Source organism: Lactuca serriola, chromosome 6 (genome assembly GCF_051521515.1).
Source record: "Lactuca serriola cultivar US96UC23 chromosome 6, Lser_US96UC23_V15, whole genome shotgun sequence".
NCBI classification, from domain to species: Eukaryota; Viridiplantae; Streptophyta; class Magnoliopsida; order Asterales; family Asteraceae; genus Lactuca; species Lactuca serriola.
Window position 1 is genome coordinate 116,870,603 of NC_136413.1, and position 25,422 is coordinate 116,896,024.

Below are 25,422 nucleotides of genomic sequence, written 5' to 3' on the forward strand. Positions count from 1 at the left end.
CATCTATCATGTTTAAGAAACTTGATCAGGATCCACCAAAACTTCCTGATGTTCTCCGACCAGTTGATTCTTCTCAGGATCTCGAACTTGACCTCTGCGGTGGTGAGCTTGGATTTTTCAACTGCATTTCGGCTGATGTCAAGTTGATTCCTGGTGAGATGATGCATGGCAGTCATAGGAATGAAGTATTTGACATTATCAGTCTTCCTTTTGAAAATGACTCCAAGTTCAGGATAGTTGGTTGCACGTAAAGATCTTTCTTCGTAGCCTTCGGTAGGCATCGGTGCGGGGTCAAGTGGTGGCAGATCGACTATCTTGGCAATGGTGAGGTGAATATTTGCGTCGATCTTGGCAAAATCATAAACTGTTTCCTTCAAAAAGGTATTAGCCCTTTCTAGTGCAATCTTCATCTACGGATGCTTCTCAGACTTGTGTTGAAACAACTTAGCGATGAGAAAGATTTCTTCCAGATTCATGGAAGGAAAATCAGCATGGGTGCGCACGTAGTCGTGTTCCCTTCTGGTCAGAGTGTACTGATGAAGTTAGCCTTCATAAACTTCCTGATCTTGTAGTTCTTGACTATTGATGGTCTATCATTAGACCATCTGTTCTCAACGGGAGAGCCATGCTTAGCAAAAAATTGGCTAAGTCTGTCAAACTCCATCAGCAGTCTTGTGGCATCTAGAAGGCTGCGGTTGAACTGCTCAAATATAGTGAAGTATCTGGCATTAGGAGGAACTGGTACATCCCAGTATCCATCTGAAGGGGGTTCTGCATAGGTGAGGTGGGGAATGTAGTCATCATCAAGCAGTCGTCGGTGGGGATTGACCCAAGAATTTACCAAGGACTCATCCATGATATTGTCAAATTCGCAAAGTCTCCATACTTCTTTAGCGAGTTTGGCTGCCTTCCAATCTCTTTTCCTTTGGGCAGTGGCAGGTGCATTTGAACTCGAAGAAGACATATAATCCGCAAGGTTTATGAAGTGAGGGGGAGTCTCTGGTTTTTCTAGAGTGTTTTCAACTTGAAGTGGAGAGTTGTTAAGTGGAGTGTGATGAGATGGTTGCGGTGAAGGTTGTGGTGTGGGAATTTTTTCAGTAGTGATAGGAGGAGTTTGATGTTGTGAGATGGAGTGGCTGGAATGATGGACTTCTTCTTCAGTTCCCCCTCTTGAGGAGTTCAGAACCGGAGCCTCCTCAAGCCATTGACGAAGGCCATTAACCTTGGCATACACCTCTTGGAATTGAGTTTTGAGGGCTTCGGCCAATTGTTGATTATTTGGGATGGAGGGGTTGAAGAGTAGTTTGTGGATCTCCTTGGTGAGGTGAAGGATTTCAGGACCATGGAAGTTGGCAGACAAAGATCGCTGCAGTCGGTTGATTGTAGTTTGAAGAACATAGATTGCAGACTCATAAGTAGTATGAGTCTCAGCAATCAATTTTTCAGAATGGGAGGCTTGATCCGCAATGCCAGCTTGGAGATCTATCTTGATTGCAGTAACCTCAGAGATGAGGCATTCTGTAGCAGCCATAAATTCTTTATGGTCAGCTTCACAATTATTGTCAAGAGACCGGATCCCCATTTCAACCTTTAGAGAGATACGCTCCACAATCATTCTCTCTCTTGTTTCCAAGTGTTTAATCCTTTCCATCAGGGACTGCGGTCCAAGAATATCTTCTGGTTGTGGTTGATTTGGCTTGACCGCAGTAAGGATTTGATCAACCATGGCCTGAAGACTTAGAAATTCCTTCCTGGTTACCACATTCTTCTTCTTCTCTTTGGGCTTAGAAGTTGAGTTATGAGAACCACTGGATTCTTCGTCTTCATCAAACATCATGAGGTTGTCATCAGAAGGAGAGGGTTTGTTTACCTCTTGAAGTTCAACATCATCAAAACCAAAGATGGGATCAGAACTCACTTCGATTTCTACTCCTTCATCTTATGAACCTTCAGCAGTGGGAGTGGAATGAACATTGGAGATATGTTGATCAACAGTGGCTTCCTGAGGTTTGTGGAAGGTTTCAACCATCTTTGTCATCCCATCTTGAACTTTGAGGATGGTGGCTACGGTATTGGCATTATTAATGGCATCTACCCAATACTTAGCCACAACTTGTATTTCTTGTTCCTTCAGCGGCTGTTGTTTGATTTGTTGATCCTTGCGAACTTGGAGCGCCCTACGAAAAGCGGCATATTTCTTGGCTTCAGCCTCGTTTGAGGGTTGATACTTGCTCCAAGAATCACTAGAGTTTTCACCGTCAATTCCTTGTAAACGCACCAAGTTGTCCCTTTGGTTCACGGATCCTTGCACATTTGTGCTCACCGTGCCTAAACCACATGTTTCTAATGAAAGCAAAGTAGGATTTCCTGAGATTCCTTGGTCTCGTTGACCCGTGGTCAAGTTTGGCCTCGGCTCAGTTCTGGCATGGGTAGAAGAAGTGCCCTGCGGTTGGGAATGTGTTTGAAGTGTTTGGGTGACATTCAATAGGATGGAGTTCAACTCCTCAGGTGAAAAGATATGCAGTCAGGAAGCCCAGGAGACTTTAGGGCGAGAACCAGTGTTATGCCTTTGGGAATGAACTGGGGAGTCTCCTCTTTGCTGTCAATCAGACTCACTTTCTGAGTCTGAAAGGAAAAATATAGTGGTTTTGAATGGATGTGTAGGCATCCTAAGGACTACCGGAGCCTGTAGAGAGGCTGAGGTATCGGTCCGGTCATGCATTTGGCTAGTAGGATCAGTTTTTTGTTTCTTGAGGATTAATATGGGTTGGTTGTCCTCTTCAGAGTCACTGCTGGAGTCATGATGACTTGGTTTCACAGTTGTGATTGCGGGTGGTGTTTTTCTTTTCTTTGAGGGTTTGGAGGGTTATGAAGCATCCTTTTTAGGAGTTCCAGATTTCTTTGTGTTGTGGGGGCCATGAAGAGTTGAAACTTTATGTTTACGTCTTTGGGAATGAGAGACATTGGAGAGTGTTGTAGAGGAAGGGACTGTGGTACCTTCAAGTTTTATGACTGCAGATGGAAGAAGTGGGGTAGGATGGCATGGGTCAATACCTTCCATAGCCTCAATGTGGTCTGAGACATCAGCAGTCCCAAGACCAAGAGTAGAAAGAATATGGGTAGGGAGTCTGCGGATTAGACCAAAGATTGTTTGATCAGAGGAAGGATTGTAACTTTTTAGATCCTTTGTGACAAAGATGTTGATGTCACCATCCATGTCTATCCCTACGTCTGCATGTAAGTCAAAAATGCAGAGAGACCAGAACCTGGAAAAGGTAAGTTCGGTTGGGTTCTTCCTTGGGATCTCTTTGGAAATGTATTGTAGAAAATCATCCCAAAGGATCTATCCATAGTTCACGTCGTGGCCTGTGAAGATGCTCCAAACCAATTCCAGTAGTTTAAGACCCATGTTGTCAGTGCCTCCGGTTCTACCGGATAGACTGCGGATGATAAAGTGGCACACAAACTGCCAGACCTAAGGCAATTGGTTCTTCTTGAATTCGCCAACCCCTTTGATCTTTTTCTGATAACCCATCTGATATAGTGCTGAAGTGATGTTCGCCATTGATGGAGTGAAAAATTTTATGGAGGGATGAACAAGAAGGTTAATGGCGTTGAGGAATTTTTCTTTGGACAGATTGACCAAAGAATCATTGAGAAGGTTTAGGTGAACTTGTTGGGGGTTATCGACTGGGAGATAGCCAGAAAAGGCACATTTGTAGAGAGTTGAAATTGGAACAACGTCTATGAAAGCATCAAATTGTCCAAACAGAGGATGATTTTTCAAGAACTTGATTATGAGTTTGGTGGGTGCATTGTAAGAAGGTTGTTCTTTGAATATGGCCCTGAAATTGCATGAGGCAATTGTGGGAGAGTCTGAACCAGTTGGGTTCACTGATCCAGAAGATTTGGATTTTTTCTTTGACGCACCGAATTTCACCATTTTTGAGTTAGAGAGCTTTGAAAAATACAAGAAAAGATTAAGAGTTTTGAGAGCGTAAATGTTTCTTTGTGGAGAAGAAAAGGATTTTATAGTTGCTTAATGGAGCGGGAAACGTTTCTTTTACCTAAGTGAAATTGGGTAAAAACATTTGGGTTTATCTTTTGAATTAACATCTTTAATCTTAGCCACATATTGACAAAAGAGGCATAAAGACTGAATTTGGGATTAACCAGAAAAGGGACTCTGCATTTAATGAAATGTCAGATTTTGTATCACGTCTTGAGAACGTGTGGAGGGGGAGAGATTAATCTGTTGGATAAAGGGGAAGTTGTAATGGATTTGATGGTTTGGGGGTAATAGGTCTGACACGAGGATTTGATTTGGAAAATCTTTATTTTGTCATCATACCTAAAATAGGTCTGACACGAGGTTTAGAGAAAAAGAACGAGACAATATCTCAAAGGAATGTTTTATTTAATGTTTTATTTAATGAAGGATCATTAAATAGCACACTATTTTTGTTTTTGATTTGAAAAAATGAAGGAACAAAATTAACAGGACTGCGGATGGGCACATCATTGCGGATGATTCCTTTGTCATTGCGGATGACTGCAGTGGGAGAAACTGAGAAGAGCACTTGTACAAGAAGTGAGTAATAACAAACAAGAAAGACCCATGAAAGATAGATATAATATATGGTTGCGGTACATAGACTGTGGTACATAGGATATGCCAAAACCATCTATTATACATGAATTTTAGTTAGGACCACAATGGAGACCCAGAGGGTCTGCGGTACCTATCAATTTATGAAGAGTTGAGGGTCCGGATTCATCATCCCTAACATTTGTAAGAACGCATTGAGTTTGGTAGAGTGAACTGCTTTTGTAAATACATCAACAATCTCTTCATGAGTAGGGACAAAGAAGAGTTCGATGTTACCTTTCAGAATGTGGTCTTTGATAGTGATACCATAGTTCAATATGTTTTTTCTTGGAGTGATGAATAGGATTATGAGAAATCACTATGGCACTTTCAGAGTCACAGTAGATTGGTAAACGCAACATTCTGTATCCGTAGTCTAACAGTTGTGTCTTCATCCATAGAACTTGAGAACAACAGCTGGATGCGGCCACATATTCAACTTCTGCGGTAGACAATGAAACACAACTTTGTTTTCTTGAGGACCAGCTGATGTGTCTACCTCACAAACATTGACATCCACCAGATGTACTTTTTCGATCAAGTTTGCATCTAGCATGATCTGCATCGGTAAATGCTTGCAGACTGAAATCATTGCATGCGGGGTACCATAGACCAAAAGATTTGTTTCCTTTCAGGTACCGGAGAATTTGTTTGGCTACAGTCATATGTGACACTTTTGGGTCAACCTGATACCTTGCACATACACCAGTAACAAAGACAATGTCCGGTCGGCTTGCGGTGAGGTACAAAAGAGAGCCAGAGGGATCCACAGATTCGCCAGAGGGATCAGCAGAGATCTTATATCCGAAGGCCATAGGGACCTTAGCTGAGGAGCAGTTGTCCATAGAGTATTTCTTCAATAGTTCAGTGGTGTATTTCTCTTGATGAATGAATATCCCTTGCGGAATTTGTTTGACTTGAAGACCTAAAAATAAATTAATCTCTCTATTCATGCTCATTTGAAATTTGTTTGTCATGAGCTTAGCAAAGTCATCCACCATTCCTTGATCAGTCGATCCGAAGATGATATCATCCACGTATATTTGTACAAGCATAAGGTGGTTACCGTTTGCTTTTCTAAAAAGCATGGGATCAATAACTCCTCTTTTGTAGCCTGGAGAGACTAGGAAATCAGAAAGAGTCTCATACCAAGCTCTTGGAGCTTACTTTAGACCGTAGACTACCTTTTGAAGGTTGTAGCAATGGTCAGGGTATTCAATACTTTCAAAGCCTGGAGGTTGTTGAAGATAAACCTCTTCTTTCAATTCCCCATTGAGAAAAGCACTCTTAACATCCATTTGGTGTACCTTGATGTTTTTGTGGGTAACATATGCTAAAAAGATTCGGATGGCTTCCATTCTTGCCACCGGAGCATATGTTTCATCGTAGTCAACACCTTCTAGTTGACTGTACCCCTTTGCAACCAATCTTGCGTTATTTCTGATGACCGCACCAGATTCATCGAACTTGTTCTTGAACACCGATGTTGTTCCGACAATAGTATGGCTTTGCGGTATGGGAACGAGTTGCCACACCTTGTTTCTTTTGAATTCTTCTAGTTCTTCTTGCATTGCAGAGATCCAATCTGGTTCCAATAATCCTTCTTTGATTGATTGTGGCTCGACTGCGGACATAATTGCTGCGTAGTGACAATGATCAGATAAGTCCTTGGCAGATCGAGTTTGGATACCTGCGGATGGATTGCCAATAATTTTACCTAGTGGGTGGTCCTTCGTCCATACGTGTAGATGAGGCATCAGATAGTCAGCGGCTGCGGTAGAAGGAATGTCTTCAATATCATAGGTTTCTTCGGTTGGTGATGGTAGTTCCCCCTAGATTTGAGAACATCCTGCAGAGTTATCTTGGCTTGTTGGAGCGAGAATGAAATTTTCTTGAACAGTTTGGACAGTTTCCCCTGGATTGCTGATGGGAGTTCCTCTAGAACCCGAGAAGGTTCCCCCTGGATTGTTGAAGGGAGAGTAATAATCCTTGAATCGGTTCGAGTGTCAATGTTATCTATGAATTGATCATCCGAATCCAAAGATACGTTTTGTAACAGCTCAAATTTTCAAATAAATTTTTCATTTTAAAAATAAAGTATTTCCATTCAAAACAAGGCATAAATAATTTAGGTGTCATGTCAAATACAAATTGTCTAAATCCCAGGATCATAAAAACATCCTTCAGTGTGTATCGATCACGCCGGCGCCTTCCCATGGTCCTCGCTAGTACCTGAAACACAAACATAACAACTGTAAGCATAAATGCTTAGTGAGTTCCCCAATATACAACTTACGCACATACGCCTTTCCAGGCCTAGACCTTCCGGTCCACGTGTCTCAGGGGACTTCCGTCCCTGCTGGGTAAACCTTCCGGTCCTACCCATGCCGACCTTCCGGTCCATCACACAACATATTGCCTTCCGGCCCATAACATATCGCCTTCCGGCCCATAACATATTGCCTTCCGGCCAATAATATAATCGCCTTCCGGCCCATGACATACATAGAACAAATAACAAATAACTTACAACATATAGCATACATATCACATATCATATCTGACCTTCCGGTCACACAGTCAAACCCTTCCGGGTACAGTATAGTGAGAAGACTCACCTCGTGAATGCTGAAAGCTAGCAACTCCTGAAATCACTCGTGCACAATCCGACGAGCTACAACCTCCCTATAACATCACATATCTCTCATTAACACTTATATCTTCTAAGTGTGACTATCCCTAAGAAGTCAGACTTAGGTCAACTCTGGTCAACGGTCAATGGTCAACGGTCAACGGTCAACTCGACCGGACTCGGCGAGTGCCATGGTGACTCGGCGAGTCTAGACATCCTCCAACTCTCTGAGATTCCCTTTCTACTCGTCGAGTATCCTCCTTGACCCGACGAGTTACTCCTGGAAGAATCGCGGGGCCACCCCGACTCAACTCGCCGAGTCTGAAGAACAACTCGACGAGTCCCAGTTAATCTTCAAGCTACTCGCCGAGTCTGTTCATCGAACTCGGCGAGTCCATGCCATGCAACCGCTCAAACTGCATCCTAAGGTCAGAACTGCTTCGACCATTCCTAGGTCTGGCCTTCCTAGGCTGATCCATCACGTAAAGTCCTCATTTCAGTGCTCATGATACACCACATGATTCATAATTTGCATTTTGGCCTAAGGCATAAGGATTCCAATCCAAAACCTTCATCAATTCCGGAAATGCACAGACATGGGACATTCTGGACCTCCATAGGTCCCAATACAGGGTTACAATCGTTTAGGGGACTAGGGTAACATTCAATCTATTCACAAAAAGGGTTCCATAAACCCTAATTCCATAATCACATCAAAATAGCAGAGTATACTCGAATTCTTACCTGGATGATGTATTCTCTGTGTCCCCAATCCTCAGAATGTGACTCCCTTTCTGTTCCTTTAGCCAATCCCTTCTCTTCCTCGCACAACAATTCTTCTATAATCAACAATGGCCTATAATCCTTGCTCCAGATGCACACAATCGATCTAGGGTTCTTCTCAGAAGGCTAAAATGAACAATGACGGCCAATGAGTCCTTTTTATACGTCCCAAACCTGAACGGTTAGGGTTTTCGCTAAACAGCGTAGACTCGCCGAATCCATATCTGGACTCATCGAGTCCAGTCGCGAACCTGCGACCAAGTCTGCGATCCTACTCGGCGAGTCTAGGCTCCAACTCGCCGAGTCCCCTCTTAAATCACCCCAAAAACATAATTTAATAATACCTGAGATTCCGGGCTGTTACACGTTTGATGAAAATGATTTTCTGAGGAGAGGAGCTTGAGCATCATCAAGTACTGGAACCTCGATGGTTGTTGCTTGATTGGGAGTAGAGCTTTCCCCCTAAACCGGAGAGGTGAAAGTATTAAGAGATGCTACTTCGGATAGAGATGGACCAGAAACATCAACATGTTGTTGTTGAGCGGTCGATGACACAAGAACTTCAGATACTTTTGCCGTTTCAACAAGATAGAAAAGATCATCATAATTGACTTCAACCAGATTTAGAGGACCTGAAGAAGCAGGAATATCACTTTCCATGATTGCGGTGGTTTCAGTAGATGGAGGGGCGTTGCGGATGTAAGAATTATTGAATTTCACATCGAATCTCTCAATGATTAGCCTCGTACGTCTGATAAGAACCCGATAAGCAACCTAGTTCGTAGAGTAGCCAAGAAAAATGCCTTCATCAGACTTCGGTGCAAATTTGTTAAGCTGATCTCTGTTGTTGATCACAAAACATCTACACCCAAAGATGTGAAAGAAATGAACATTTGGTTTTCGGTTGTTGAGGCCCTCATAAGGTGTTTTATTGAGGCGTTTGCACACGATGCTTCGATTTTGAACAAAGCATGCGGTTGCTACAGCTTCAGCCCAAAAGTAAAGAGGAATGTGTGCAAAGTTGAGCATGGATCTGGCTGCTTAGACTAGAGTACGGTTCCTTCTTTTCTACTACAACATTTTGTTGAGGTGTATAAGGAGGTGAAAAGTTATGAGTGATACCTTTAGATACCAAGAAGCTGCTGAGTAGATGGTTAGTGAATTCGGTTCCATTATCACTGCGGATGTGTCATACAGGCAGCTTGATCTGGAGTTCTATCTCTTTGATGAAGTTGATGAGAATTTGCGGTGTTTCGGATTTGAGTCCGAGGAAGAAAACCCAAGTGAAGCGAGTGAAGTCATCAACTATGACCAGTATGTATTTTTTGTGATGAAGACTGGCTACGGTGGACAGACCGCAGAGATCAATGTGCAGAAGCTGAAGTGGTTCAGATATAGAAGAATCAATCACCATGGAGTGACTTGCTTTGGAATGCTTACCACATTCACAAGTAGGACATATAGTGTCATTGCTGAACTTGAGAATAGGTAGTCCTCTAACCAGCTCTCCAATAACCAAAGTGTTGATGTACCTAAAGTTGAGATGAGCGAGCTTGCGGTGCCATAACCATCTGACTTTGGATACGGCTTTGGAAAGGTAACACAGTTGCGATTTACCAATGATTAGAGATACATCAAGAGGATACATGGTACCCTCAGATCGTTACTTGATCAAGTAGGTGCTCCTATCACTTCTCATAATGTAATAGAATTGATCATCAAACTCAACTCGATGGCCTGCCTTACATAGTTGGCCAACACTAATGAGATTGTGTTTGAGGCTTTCTACATAAGCAAACTTATGAATGGAGAAGTTCCCCGTAGTGAGTACACCGTAACCTCGGATGATTCCATTCGCATTGTTGCCGAATGTAACATTTCCACCATTGCATATAGGCCTGAAATCCCGAAGGTATTCTAACCTTCCGGTCATGTGCAAGGAGCATGCACTGTCAATTAAGCAGGTGCTCCTGTCACTTGTCATAACGTAATAGAATTGATCATCAAACTCAACTCGATGGCCTGCCTTACATAGTTGGCTAACACTAATGAGATTGTGTTTGAGGCTTTCTACATAAGCAACCTTCTGAATGGAGAAGTTCCCCGTAGTGAGTACACCATAACCTTAGATGATTCCATTCGCATTGTTGCCGAATGTAACATTTCCACCATTGCATACAGGCCTGAAATCCCGAAGGTATTCTAACCTTCCGGTCATGTGCAAGGAGCATGCACTGTCAATTAAGCAGGTGCTCCTATCACTTGTCATAACGTAATAGAATTGATCATCAAACTCAACTCGATGGTCTGCCTTACATAGTTGGCTAACACTAATGAGATTGTGTTTGAGGCTTTCTACATAAGCAACCTTCTGAATGGAGAAGTTCCCCGTAGTGAGTACACCATAACCTTAGATGATTCCATTCGCATTGTTGCCGAATGTAACATTTCCACCATTGCATATAGGATTGAAATCCCGAAGGTATACTAATCTTCCGGTCATGTGTAAGGAGCAGGGACTGTCAATTAACCATTCATCTTCTTGTTCCTCCTTGCACAAAGCCTGAGAATTACACAGTTAGTTTAGGCATCCAAACTAGTTTGGAGCCTGGAACAACATGTGAGTTTCTGAGTGATGCATGGAACGAGGTTGTAGGGACTGGTTTCGTGTCAACTTTTAAACCTAGTCCTGGATGTTTGTGTAATTATGGAGTGTAGTGTGTTTTTGTAAATTTATGAGGTTTCTGATTTTTGCAACTACACTAACATTCCCAGGTTGTGATTTTGTTTTTTGTTTTGACACCTCGTTTGGTCAGCGGTCTAAAGGAAGAGTTGTTTTGGCTTCTGAGTAGACCGAGGTTGAAAAGATCTTACATGAGTGTTGTTATTTTTTTGAAAAGTTTGTTTTGAAATAGGCTTAGCACGTGTAGATCTTTGTGTCGTTTTTGTTGGATTTGGTAAATTACCCTTCCATTTGTGAAAATTTTGACGTGACTTTAAATATGTTGGAGTGGGTAAAATACCTTTCCATTTCGGATCATCTGAGGAATAGATTTGAAAAACACCGTTTTGAAAGGACTTTGCACTCTATTGAGTTGTTTCAAATGACACAGGAATGACTGTTGAAACTGCACATTCCTTTTTGGATGTTTTCTTGGTGGTAGGTTGTTTTGAAAGATAGTGAGAGAAAACAAATTTTTCTGGACTTTTGGATTTTTGAGATCTGACATGCCTTTTGTTTTTTGAAAACGTTTGTCTATTTGTGCCTCAGGAGCGAATTTCTTCTTTGAAAACCTTTCTGGCTAAGGATTTTGGTGAACCGCAGTCTTTGTTATTCAACTGCGATTTCCTAGAATCCTTTGAAATTTTGTGAAAACGTGGGCTTGAGTCATCAGAACTTGAGGATTATGGGATTTGGGAACATTGACCCACTTCAAAATTTTCTATGGGTAATTCCTGATAAATCTTTTGTAGAGTGGCAGAACTTTTGTTTGAGGACTACGGTAGGGATGACTATTGAGTCATTTGGTTGTAAAAGTCAAAGCTTTGTCTATTCTATTTCACATTTTTTATTTACTAAGTCATTTTTTGTCGAAGCTTAATGTCTAGACTTAGTATTTTTTGTACACTCATGTTTCTTATAAATAGGGGCTGAGGATAGAAGTAGAGACACGAGTCTTTCTACTTATTTTGTAATCAGTATTGTATTCGAATTCTCTGTTCTATACAAACTTGCTGATTAATATTTACATTTGGTGTTCATATCATTCTTTACTCATTCATCTAGATCATGATTGCTTTCTAAATCTCGATTATAATTCTCATCAATTGGTATCAGAGCAGGATTCAAACTGCATTGATCTGATTTTCATTCTAGAATCACTCGCATTTTGAGTTACGTGTTTATTCAAAATATTTTCGCGCTTTTGGTTATGAAAATCTCTCTTGATCTTCAGATTTGAATCGATTCTGCATCTGAATTGTTTAGTCAAGTAATCAATTAGCAATTTGTGGTCAATTCATTTGATCAATTCACAAATTCATCAAGCTTTCTTGGTTCATCTACTAAAATTCCGTTGTTGATTCCGGAATATTATGATCAATAGGCTGACAGAATGGAAGATTATATGAATGAGATTGATGAGGAGCTCTAGAACTGTATCAATGGACCAGTTCTACCTCCTGCAAATGTTCAAACATTAGGAGCCTCTGGAACATCAGATCAAGTCAGTAATCAAGGTGATCATTTGAAAAAGAATGAGAAGAGATGTATGTGAGAGCTGAGAGGTGCATTGCCACCTGTGGTTTACAACTACATTCGTTGTTGTAAAACAGCAAAAGAAATCTGGATCACATTGAAAGAAAAATACCAAGGTAGTGAAAAGACAAAGATCAATTCTGTTAAACAATGTCTTGTTGAGCTTAAGGAGTTTAGACAGAAGGATGCTGAGACGATTGAAAATTACTATGATCGTCCAAATGAACTCATTTATCGATGTAGCAGATATGGAATCACAAGGTCTCTTATGGAATTCAATATTACATTTATCATGGGGCTTCGTAAAGAATGGCGAAGTGTGAGCATGATGATAAAGAATCAGCAGAGCTTTGATACTTCGAGTCTGAATGATTTATACAATCAGCCGAAAACACACGAAAACAAAGTGGCTGAAATGTTGAAAGAGTCGAAACAAAGTTTGGGCGGACCACTGGCGTTGGTGTCTAAAATGAATGAAGCTGAGTCTGTTGAAAATGAAGGCTCGGATGATGAGGGGTTTCTGATGAATTCTGATGATGAGGCAGTTGCATTTTACTCAATCAAAGGAGTAAATAAATTTTTTAAGAAGCCATTCGAACCAAAGGGTATGCAAGGAGATGCGAAGAGTGGTTTTGTGATAGCTGGAGTAAAGGCTGGAGGTGAGGAGAAGAAGATGTCTGAGAAGTATGAAAAGGTGGATGAAAATGTGAAGGAATCAAAGGCAGAGAAAAAGCTGAAAGGTGACTCAGGAGTCAATTGTCATTACTGTAATGGAGCTAACCACTTCGCAACTGACTGCATTTTAAGGAAGAAGGATGAAATGAAATCCAAAGTCAAAGACGAAGCTTACTATGCTGAAAAGCTTGAGGAAGTTTGTGCAAAAGCAAAAGGGTTATCTTTGGTTGCTAAGGGAGAGATAGAAGAAGATGAAAGTGGAACCTACCAAATCTGGTCTTCGGGTTTAGATGATGAAGAAATGAGGCACCCTACACACGGTGCGATGTTCACTAGTTTCGAGATGAATAGCAAAGAAGTAGAAGAAATCTCTGGACATTGCTTCGTGTCCAAATGCACTGATAAGTCTCATATGACCACCAAGGTACTTGCTATTCTTGAATCTTTTAATATTCCTCTAATTGCTTATGATGCTGAAATAACTGCTTTCGATGATACTGTTGCTTATTTTGATGTTGTTATTGTGTCTGCTAGTACCGAGGCTCAAAATCTAAAAACACAAGTAGCTGAGACATGAAGACAGTTAGACATAAAACGAAGCAGGGTAGATTATCTTGAAATACAGATGAAAAATGTCAATACTTATAGGGATAGTCTGGATAAAGATGTTAGATTGTTGTTAGCTCAACGAAACATCTACTTTAATTCAGATAAGAGACTATATGCGAAGTTAACTGCTTTACATCATTAATCCGAAATAAGCAAAGAACAAAATAGAAAAATATTACCTTTTCTTGCTTATGAACGTGAAAAAGTAGATGTTATATCGTATGATTGTGAAGATAGTATTGCTCAGTTTGACAAAATACCTGATGATAGATTTGCATATGGTATTGTCAAAATTGATGAATTTCTGAATGCTGATGAATTGGTAGATATTGTAAATGATAGTTTAACAAAGTATGAACAAATTAAGATTTTAAAGAAAACTGAGACTTTGACTCTTGATTCTCAACTCATTTATGCTGATCTTGATGATAATTCAGATAATGTGAGTGAAATTAGTGAAATCGAAGAGGAAGAAGAGATTGATTGTTCTAAAATGTCTGAATATAACGTCTAAGGTCAAAGGTAAAGAAATTTTAGTTGATTCGATAGTGAAGGTTGACACTGACAAACCATCAACTTCCCAACTTTTTGACTTTGATGATGTGGAAGTTCGATGTAGCCAAACATATGATATTGATGATGACAAAGAGAAAGCGAAAACTTCGTGTGAATGTAAGAAAGAGAAGAATGTTTCGACTGAAACATTAGCAACACGTGTTGTTGTTAAACAAGTGTATGGTAACACGAAGGAATTCAACCAAGTTCATAATGACAAAGGTGCACACTACTTGGAAACCAACACGGTTGTCTATCCGAATTTTACATGCACTGATAAAACGGTTTTTCCAAACCAAGTCCTCGTCACTACTGGAAATGTTGAGAAAATCAAACCTGAATTTAACAAAATGGTTGAAAATGATAACAAACGGTCAACTACCAAAAGTTTCTTTGCAAATCAAAACACGGTAGAAAAAAATTAACTCAAAATTCTTATGTTTTTCAACATCCAAAACCACCACAAAAATGGGTAATTAAACATGAAAAAGAAGAGAAAGTGTTTCAAAAAGATGGTAAAACAAAATCAAAAGTGAAATTGAATTCTCACAAATTTAAAATAATGGTTGGAAAACTTTCAAGTGAAAACAATGTTTCGAAACGAAAAGCACGAAAGACAAATTTTTGGCAAATAGTGTTTAACGAAAAGCCTAATGATGATAAAACACAGGATTCGTTAAATAAAAAGGATGGATATATTCGAAAACATGATAACATTAGAAAATATGAGACTTCACATAACTTTGTGAATGATCGTAAGTTTCAAAATGTTGGAAAATCAACGAATAATTGACCAATTGAATGTCAAAACCCAAACAAAAACAAAATTTTCACCTATAAAACCAAATTTTCGAAATCATTCGATCACAAAACCAACCAAAGTTTCTTACACAAAAGGAAAATCTGATGTAAATTCGATCAACAAGTGGCTGGAAGGAAAAGGAAAACCATTTCAAACTGGCAAATTTTCACAACAACAAATCAAGACTGCATTTGAAAAATACGTGAATGATCTTTTGCTAATAGTTCATCTTCTCATGGTTCGAATGTTCTAGAACAAAAATGGAAACCAATTATGCCAGTTAAGCAGGTTGCGAAAGCTGAGGTAAAAATCAAGGAAAACCCAAAACTATCGAACAACTTTATTTCAATATCTATATCTGATGATGTTGATTTAATTTAAAGTGTAAAGGAAAAAGTAAAAACTTGGGTTTTAAATTCTATGAATCTGTTTAATGATACTAATGAAGGACCCAAAAAGTCTTGGGTTCCTAAATCTTTTCATTAAATGTAGGTGATGTGTGATGAGAAATACGATTCGAAATGGTATATTGACAGTGGTTGTTCTCGTCACAGGACTGGAAGAAAGGAGAACAATGTAAACTTTCAATTATATATATGATGGTTGTATTGCTTTCTTTACTATGTATTAATTTGTTACGTTACCACATGAAGTCATCCGCCCCCAAACCGGAACGGCGGAAACGTTCGGGGGCGGATGACTTCATGTGGTAACGTAACAAATTAATACATAGTAAAGAAAGTAATACAACCATCATATATAATTGAAAGTTTACATTGTTAAAAGGTACATGTTCAAAACCAATTACAATATGATGCCAAAATATGAATTTAAACTGGCGCCGCAACATCCCTTCTTCAAAAGCTGTTTGTTACCTATAATTACTGAATCCCTGGGACATACAAGTAGTTTTGAAAGAGTAGATCAGTATTTAAGCTGGTGAGTTTCATAAGTAATAAATGACAACGTTTGTATGAAATGAAATGTTTTGTTTTTGTTTGTTTGTTCCTAGAAAATCCCTTATTTTCTACTAGCATAAATGTAGCCTTCTATCAAGACCAATGTTTGTTTCTAGAAAATGTATGTACGTATAAAATTGCCAATACGTTTGAAAAACCCCATAAATCAATGTATTTTAATACCCCATGTGACTTTTATAACCATGTTGTTGACAATAAATGCCTATACTCAACGTTCTTCAGGCATTGGAATGTTCTGAAGTTTGTCACCCCAAATGGTGTACTGTAGCTAACAGTCAGGGCGCGGGGTTGTCAAGCCCGTATAGATCTATACACAAACACCATGCTCCCCCTCCAAGGGATTCTGGTATATAATACAGGACTTTAAATGTGTACTCGAACGTACGTGAAGTTAATGTCTCACAAAACTTAGTATAAAAATAGATTTACGTGTAAAATGCTCACTTGTTATGAAAAGTATAATTTTTATAGTGCCTAAGATGGACACATATACACACAGTATAAGCAGAGTGTTTGATTTATACATATATAACAACATTTTTCATTTCAAAAGATATGATGTTATCGTGATATGTTTTGCATATGAAAGTTTCCCTAAAACTGTTATAAATCACATATGATTCTGTTGATAAAAAGTGTATAATGAAACTTTATATAACACACGATAATAATCGTGTGTTTTACTTGTATTTCCCCCCTTAAAAGCATATAAAAGCATTTATAAGACATTTAAAAGTGTGGATTATAAGGGTATGAACTCACTTGATAGATCGAAAAATGCGAGATGAAAACCGAGCAGAATTTCGACTCGAGAAAGCGGATTTTCTCGGGAATCTTGGGAGCACAAATGACCTTCGGGACTTGAGCAAGGAAACCGGGGCTTCGGGATAGTACGTGCACGGAAAACGATGCAAAAATGCAAGAAAGATGAGAGGAATTTTCCCTTTTCTTCGGAACCCTCGCATCCCTTTTATAGGGGGTGGGAACCGCCTCGGTACGCTGGGCGTACGCGTGCGTCATGCCTGACCGCTTCCTCAACTGCCTCGAACCTTCGGATGGGACGGGGCATAGCCTCGCATAGGGGCTACATGGACGATCCGAGGCCTAGGCCTCGAGTACGCTGGGCGTACGAGTGTACGTTGGGCGTAACTCGGATCGGCCTGGTGACTCCTCCTTTGGATAATACCCAGATTAAATAATAAAATTTATATTTTATTTATTTAATAAACTTCAAAAATTCATATATATTCTTCATACGAACTCATTTTTCGACGTTGTTTATATCCACGCATAGGCGGGACTACGCTCTACAACTTTCGTTTAGATTCCGTCGGCAGATTTTGAAATTATTTTTATTATTTATTTTTCAAAGGTCGCGGTAATAAAATTTCGTTAGAAATTCATAACTTCATTATCTGAGGTCTGTTTTTGCCAGACTTTTTACCGTTGCAAAACCATTGTCGAGACCTTCGATTCTCATTTAGGTCATTCCGGCCAAAAGTCACTCGATCTCCGTTTCAAGTTTTTAGCTGTGTGTCGCTAAGCCGAACTTGGGAAAATTATAGCATCTTTATACGAAGTCATATTTGGTCGTTCTTTTAACGTACGATCATGGTTTAATGTCATCTAACATAGTAGGTAATTAATTTGAGATTTTTGAACATTTTATTATCGAAGTTAATTTCATTATATCAAAAGTGGTTACAATACTTGACTTTTTAGGTCATTACATAGAGTTGAAATATCAGGTTGTCACATCATCCCCTCGTTAGAGGGAATTTTGTCCTGAAATTTAGAGTAAGTAAGATACTTGCGAATCAGAGAAAAAGATGAGGTTACTTTTGTTTCATCTGATCTTCGCGTTCCCATGTGAATTCAGGTCCTCGCTTGGCGTTCCAGCGAACCTTGACGATGGGTATGCGACTTTGTTTCATTTGTTTGACCTCTTGGTCCAATATTTCTACCGGTTCTTCCACAAAGTTGAGGCTCTCGTTGATCTCGATATCATCGAGTGGAATAACAAGAGTCTCATCGGACAGACACTTTTTCAAGTTCGAGACATGGAAGGTTGGATGTATGTTATTAAGTTCACGTGGTAGATTAAGCTCTTAAGCTACAGGGCCGATTCTGGCGAGAATCTCGAAAGGCCCTACGTATCTTGGATTTAGCTTTTCGTGCTTTTCGTAGCATATTAAGCCTTTCCACGATGAAACCATTAATAGAACACGGTCTCCTACCTGGAATTCCAAAGGTTTCCTCCTTTGGTCAGCATAGTTTTTTTGTCAGTCACTAGAGGCTTTCAACCGTTCACGAATCTGAACGATCTTCTCTGTCGTTTCCCGTATGATTTTCGGACCGGTGAGAGTGCTTTTGGGAATTCGTCGTTTAGCTAACTAGGTGTCGCCAACTTCAGTCCAGCACAGAGGGGACCTGCACTTACGGCCATAGAGGGCTTCAAATGGAGCAGCCTTTATGCTCGTATGATAACTATTGTTGTATGAAAATTCAACAAGGGGTAAATGGATATCCCATGCCTTTCCAAAGTCAATCACACAGGCTCTCAGCATATCTTCTAAGGTTTGTATCGTTTTCTCACTTTTCCCGTCTGTTTGTTGATGGTAGGTTGTACTCATGTCTAGCCTAGTACCCAGGGAACTTTGTAGTGACTGCCAAAACCTTGAAGTGAATCTACTATCTCTATCGGAGATAATGGATATCGGAACACCATGCAGTCGCACTATTTCCCTTATGTAAGTTCTTGTAAGCCTTTCCATCTTGTCAGTCTCCTTGATTGGTAGGAAATGTGCAGATTTGGTCAACCTGTCGACGATGACCCCTGTGGTATCGAGTCCACCCGTTGTCTTGGGCAACTCGGTTATGAAGTCCATAGTAATCCGTTCCCATTTCCATTCCGGTATCTCCGGTTGTTGTAGTAATCTTGAAGGTTTCTGATACTCGACCTTAACATTAGCGCAAGCAAGACATTTACTTACGAAGGTAGCAATTTCTGCTTTCATGTTAGGCCACCAGTACAGTTTTTTAAAATCCAGATACATTTCATCTGAACCTGGGTGAACGGAATATATCGTGTTGTGTGCTTTGGCCATGACCATGTCTCTGAAACCATCATGTTTTGGTGTCCAGATACGGTCCATGAGATAATATGCTCCACCACCCTTGATTTCTAGATTCTTTTCCATTCCTCTCAGGGATTCACCCGCCACATTTTCAGGTTGCAAAGCTTCTAGTTGAGCCTCCTTAATTATTGTGGATAAGTGGGAATGGATGGTCATAGTCAGAGATTTGACTCTCTGACCCGTGTATTCTCTTCGAATGAGGGCGTCAGCTACCACATTGGCCTTGCCATGATGATAACGAATTTCACATTCGTAGTCATTGAGTAGCTCGACCCATCGTCGTTGTCGCTTGTTGAACTCCTTCTGATCAAAAATGTGTTGAAGGCTCTTGTGGTCGGTGAAGATAGTACTCTTTGTTCCGTACAGGTAGTGTCTCCAGATCTTCAGAGCAAATACCACTGCTCCTAACTCGAGATCGTGTGTTGTATAGTTTACTTCGTGTATCTTAAGCTGATGGGAGGCATAAGCAATAACCTTCCCCCTTTGCATAAGAACACAACCAAGTCCTTGGTTTGATGCATCGCAATACACTATGAAATCTTCTATCCCTTCGGCGAGGGATAGTATTGGTGTGGTGCACAAAGCCTGTTTCAGTGTTTGGAATGCCTTCTCTTGTTTTGCTTCCCAGTCAAAGGCCACGCCTTTCTGGGTCAATGTAGTAAGAGGTTTCGCAATGCTAGAGAAGGTCTTTATGAACCTGCGATAATAGCCAGCGAGACCTAGAAATTAACGAATCTCTGTAGGTGTCTTCGGTGCAGACTAGTTCTCAATGGCCTTAATTTTGGAGGGGTCCACGTGTATCCCCTTCTCGCTAACAACGTGGCCCAAAAATTCAACTCTTCGAATCCAAAATTCGCATTTAGAGAACTTCGCATAGAGCTTCTCCGATCGTAATGTTTCTAAGACTTTTCGTAGGTGTTGACTATGCTCTTCCTTACTTCGGGAGTAGATAATTATATCATCAATGAAGACGATGACGAATTGATCAAGGACGGCACACCTTATTCATTAGGTCCATAAATACCGCTGGTGCTTTGGTTAATCCGAATGGCATCACTACAAATTCGTAGTGTCCATAACGGGTTCGGAAGGCTGTCTTGGGAATATCCTCCTCTAGTACTCGTAATTGGTGATATCTGGATCGTAGATCTATCTTCGAGAAATAGCTTGCTCCTTGAAGTTGATCAAATAGGTCATCAATGCGGGGCAGAGGATAACGATTTTTGACAGTACGTTTGTTCAGTTCTCTGTAGTCAGTGCACATACGGAATGATCCGTCTTTCTTCTTTACAAACAAGACTGGTGCTCCCCAAGGTGAGAAACTTGGTCTCATGAATCCTTTTTGATGGAGTTCGTTAAGCTGGCTGGAAAGTTCTTGCATCTCTGCTGGTGCTAGACGATAAGGCGATTTTTCTACTGGGGTTGCCCCTAGAACTAAGTCGATTATGAACTCGACTTGGCGTCGTGGTGGTAATCCCGGTATTTCTTCTCGAAATATATCGGGAAACTCGCGTACTTCTGAAATGCTCTTAATGTCCTTTACTTCCTGTCTCGTATCGACGATGTGTGCAAGAAATGCATGATAATCCTTCCGCGAACACTTTCGAGCTTGGATGCACGAAATGATGCGAAGGTTTGTACTTGATTTGTCACCGTAAAACACTAATGTTTCGTTGTTAGGGAGATTAAGACGAACTGCTTTCTCAAAGCACATGATGTTGGCGCGTAGAAGACTTAACCAATCCATGCTGACTATGACGTCAAAACTTTTAATTTGGACCGACATGAGGTTGATTGGGAAAGAACGACCGTCGAAAGTTAATGTACAACCCATGTATATGCAGTTAGTGTTTTCCATTTTTCTGTTTGCCATTTCTATAGTGAATGATTTTTCTAACATGTTAGGTTTATGTTTAAGTAAGTAAACAAAGTTTTGACTTACGAAGCTTCTCTCTACTCCACTATCGAACAGTAGCATGCATATGAATTATCGAGAAGAAACGTACCAGCAACTACTGTAGGATCAGCTACGGCTTCTTCGTGGCCTATAGCCAAAACTCATCCCAACCCGCCGGTATTTGCTGTCTTCGGGCAGTTTCTCTTGTAGTGGCCCACCTCGCCACAACCGTAGCAAGCTTGGCCTACACCAGCGTTGGGAACTTGAGTGATCGGCTTTATGAGGGCTCTGCAGAAACGGACAGTGTGTCCCTTTCTATTGCAGTTGGAGCACTGCATTTCCCGACAAGGACCATTGTGGTGGTAAGTGCATTTGGTGCACTTTAGAAAGTTACCCACATAAGGCTTTGTTGGGTATGGATTTGTAGGAACGATAGTAGGTACAGTAGCAGCATTCACTATAACTAGTTGTTGTTTCTTCGATGATTCTTGGGAAGACCCACCCTTCCCTTTATTGCATCCTCTATTCTTGTTATTGTTGTTGTTGTTTCCCTTTTGTGGTTCAGGCATAGAAATTGTCGAGTTCTGATGACTTCCGTGATCAATAAGAGATTGCGCCAGCTCTTTGGCACTTTCAAAAGTGTCAGGTTTTGAAGCTATCACGCTTGACTGAATTTGGGGCGACAATCCCCAAATGTATCTCTCTATCTTCTTGCTCTCAGGAGCAATCATATATGGGCAAAGGATTGCCAGATCACATAATTTGTTGGTATAAGTTGCTATATCAGTACCAATCATTCCAAGAGTCCAGAGTTCGTGCTCAACTTTTTGAATTTCTCCTCGTGGACAATATTCTCTCATCAACATGATTTTTAAGCTCTCCCAGCTTATTACATTTGCCACTATCAGAGTAAGTGCCTTAATGTGGCCACTCCACCAAGTTAAAGCTCTTTCAGTAAGCGTGAAAGTGGCAAACTTGACTTTGCTGTGCTCGGGACAGGAGCAAACTTCAAAGACTGCTTTTGTCCTTTCGATCCACTGCTTCAAAACCATCACACCACCAGTCCATTACACATCCGGGGTTTGGCATTCGTAAAGTCTTTATAGGTGCACTCTCGGGGTTGCCCATGACTCTCGCCATGGTTGGAAGGAAGTGTGCCAATTCCCGAACTAGTAGTAACAGGGGTATTGATTTGTGACATGGCAGCCGCCACAGCTGCTGTGACTGCTGCTTGGAACATGGCAACATCAAATTGAGGAGGCGGAGGCGGTGTTGGTATAGGTGCTTCCCCACCGTTGTTTCGTCTTGGGTTTCTACTCGGTGGCATCCTTCAACTATAGGTTGAAAAGAGAAAGATAAGAATTCCATAGCATAGAAAATGAATGTGTCTCATGAACTAAATCGTTATAGTTCAACAAGAGAAGATAGCATGAGTCTCAAAGATAGAAGAATGAAAGTTATTCGTAAGACCGAATATATGAAACAAGCATATGGTTTCTCCATAACATTTTAAGGATTGAACGTAATACTCGACGTAGTAATAATAGTATGCCACTTATATTAATATAATAGTTGATACAACGATCACGAAAATTTGACCCCTATAAGGGTCTCCGGTTACAAAGTTTAAGAAAAATAAAAACTTTTAGCCGAGGTCCTAACTTATAACAAAATTTGGGATTTTGACAAGCACTACTTGCGACGTAGGTTGCGCTTGGAGCTTGACTCCGCATCCGATTGCTTTGATTCCATAAGACGCCTATTGAAGGCGGCTTGTTGTTCCCTCAATTTGGAGAGGGCTGCAATCATTTGCGCTTGGAATGACTCAGTTTGGAGTTGGGCATTGTCCTGAGCTCTGTCCAGCCTACGGATTTCGGAAGTGTGAACCTGTACTTCCATGTTGACTTCCCGAATCCGGCTAGCTTGAACTCCAGATTGGTAGGACTGGTTAGCTAGTTTGCCCACCATGACTGGGAGTGCCCGATCGGCTGAACCTCCGCCGCGTACATCGTAGAAGTCTCGGCACATGCCGTAGGGAGGGCGTAGACTTTGTTGTTGGCTCCAATGGTGGAGGTGACTTCCCCAAACGGGAGTCGGTCCTTGAAAGTTCCTCACAAATACGGGAGGTTGTGCGGGTGGTGGGTTGATCACTTCTGGCTCTGAGTCGGTACCAGAGTCATCCTCTTCATCCAATTTTATGGGTTCTTCGTCCTCCTCGAGATCCTCTTCGATCCATCCCCCGTTGCCTTGGTTGGGATAGTAGGGGTCGCCGGGGTGATGAAATCCAACCATTTGACTGTACGAGAATAGGGTTATAAGAATAGAATAAAATTTGGAACTTGTAAAATTAATCATGTAGGTTAAACTATTTTATGTACCAAATACTCCTATAGTATTTAAATTCGCGTGTTTGATTCTTGTGATGTTTGGGTAAGTTTTGACTTGTTGCTCACTACGAGCATGCCTCGGTATACATTGGTCCGATCTCGGGCAAATATAGTTGATCATGTTATATTTGTCCCAAATCTGATTACATATATCGAGTCTTATTCGTAGTGTCCAACTTGTCTAAATACTTGTTGTATAGCTATAATAATGAAAATAGGTTGTTGTATGCATGTATTTGTACTTAAATGAACTAACAATTTAAGTTAAACGAAACGCGGCTTAGGCGTAAAAAAAATATTTTGTCAGAGAGTATTAGTCCCTTAAGCATTTATAGTTTGTATATCTTATGTGGTTCGATATAATTAGTTCACTATAAAAATTTCTCTGATACCAATCTGTCACACCCCCAAACCGGAACGGCGGAAACGTTCGAGGGCGGAGGACTTCATGTGGTAACTGTCACACCCCCGAACCAGACGGCGGAAATGTCTGGGGGCTGTTGTGACTCAATTGAATACCATCACAATGAATATACATGAAACATAACATCATACATTACCAAGCATTGGAATATTACAACTAGTAGCGTTTACATTCAGTACATTGATCCATAATATTACATGCCCAAAAGTAAATTGTTTGATACTAATTAGAACAACAGCAAGACGTTACTGAGTACATTTTTCCTTTTTCGATTTACCTGTTACCTGAGAATACAAGTATTTTGAAAAACGTCAACATATGAAATGTTGGTGAGTTCATAAGTAATGTTTGAAATATAGTGGTTTGTACTGTTTTGAAATTCACCAGAAAATCCGATATTTTCTGAAAAGAGCATAGTATAAAAAGGGTGAAGATCCGTAAGTATGCTTGTTTGTTTTCTATAGATGTAAAAGTACAATTTGTAAAACTCGGTATGTAACTCGTAGGTGTATTAATTGAAAACCCTAGGAAAACCCGATGTTTTCCTAATACTTTGCATCAAATGTTTTTATATTTTATTATTTCGTTGCGACGGGTGTATTCGTTGAGTCCCGGTGACCTTGGATTAATTATGGATTGTGAATTGTTATAAACACACATTAATGAAAATGACTAGTTTACAACTCTACAAACGATTCCTTAGGCGTCGTTCGCACTATTCACTTAATCCAATCACCCGGACTTCTCATAGCCCCACGACCGAGGAGGAAACGAGGGTACGAAGCCCCCGATATTTTCCATAAGTCGTTCAAGGCTATCCTGAATGCGAAGGGCCCTTAGCCCGACTCGCATTTGGTGAATTCTCGACATTACTAGCAGCACCAGAGGACCCTTGGGGTCCAACAGAACCAAGCCAATAAAATTCCTTTTACACGGAATTAGGTCATATAAGACCCAACTACATGTAAGCGAGTTTCCTTCGGGCCTAAAGATCATGTCATTGGGCTAGCTAGGCCCAACAAGCACGATTTGAAACTTTCGGGCCCAAAGACGGTGTATCGACATCTGGTGTATTCCCTCGTGTGTATTGAATTCCCGAAATTTCCGCGTGTGTATTGAATTCCCGAGATTTCCGCATGTGTATTGAAGTATCGTCGTGTTAGTAATTTCGGATTCATTATTGATTCGAGATCGAATCAATTCGTTTGATAATGATTTTTGGTGTTGAAGGTGTATTATATTTCGCCGATAGTCGAGGTACTTATACTTCATCATGTCGGATTTATTGTTTAAAACATTAGAATTTTACATTTTTGCAGCCCCTTTCTTTTGGATAAATTTACACTTTTGACCCTTTGTATAAAAGAATTTCTATTTTAGTCCTTAAACCATTTTTCTTGACACTTTAGTACCAAAACTTGTAGAAAAGGTATTTTTCAGCTCAAAGTTATTTGAAAAACAGTTTTAGTCCCTCAAATGAAATTTTTCTCGGCTGAAACCCTTATTTTTGCAATTTTTAACTTTTGGCCCAAAATAGAAAATTTTTGCATCTTTGGTCCCTTTTAAATATGAAAAGCATTTTTAACCCTTGAAATGGACTTGGAGCACTAATAGTCCCCTGTTTTACAGAAAAAT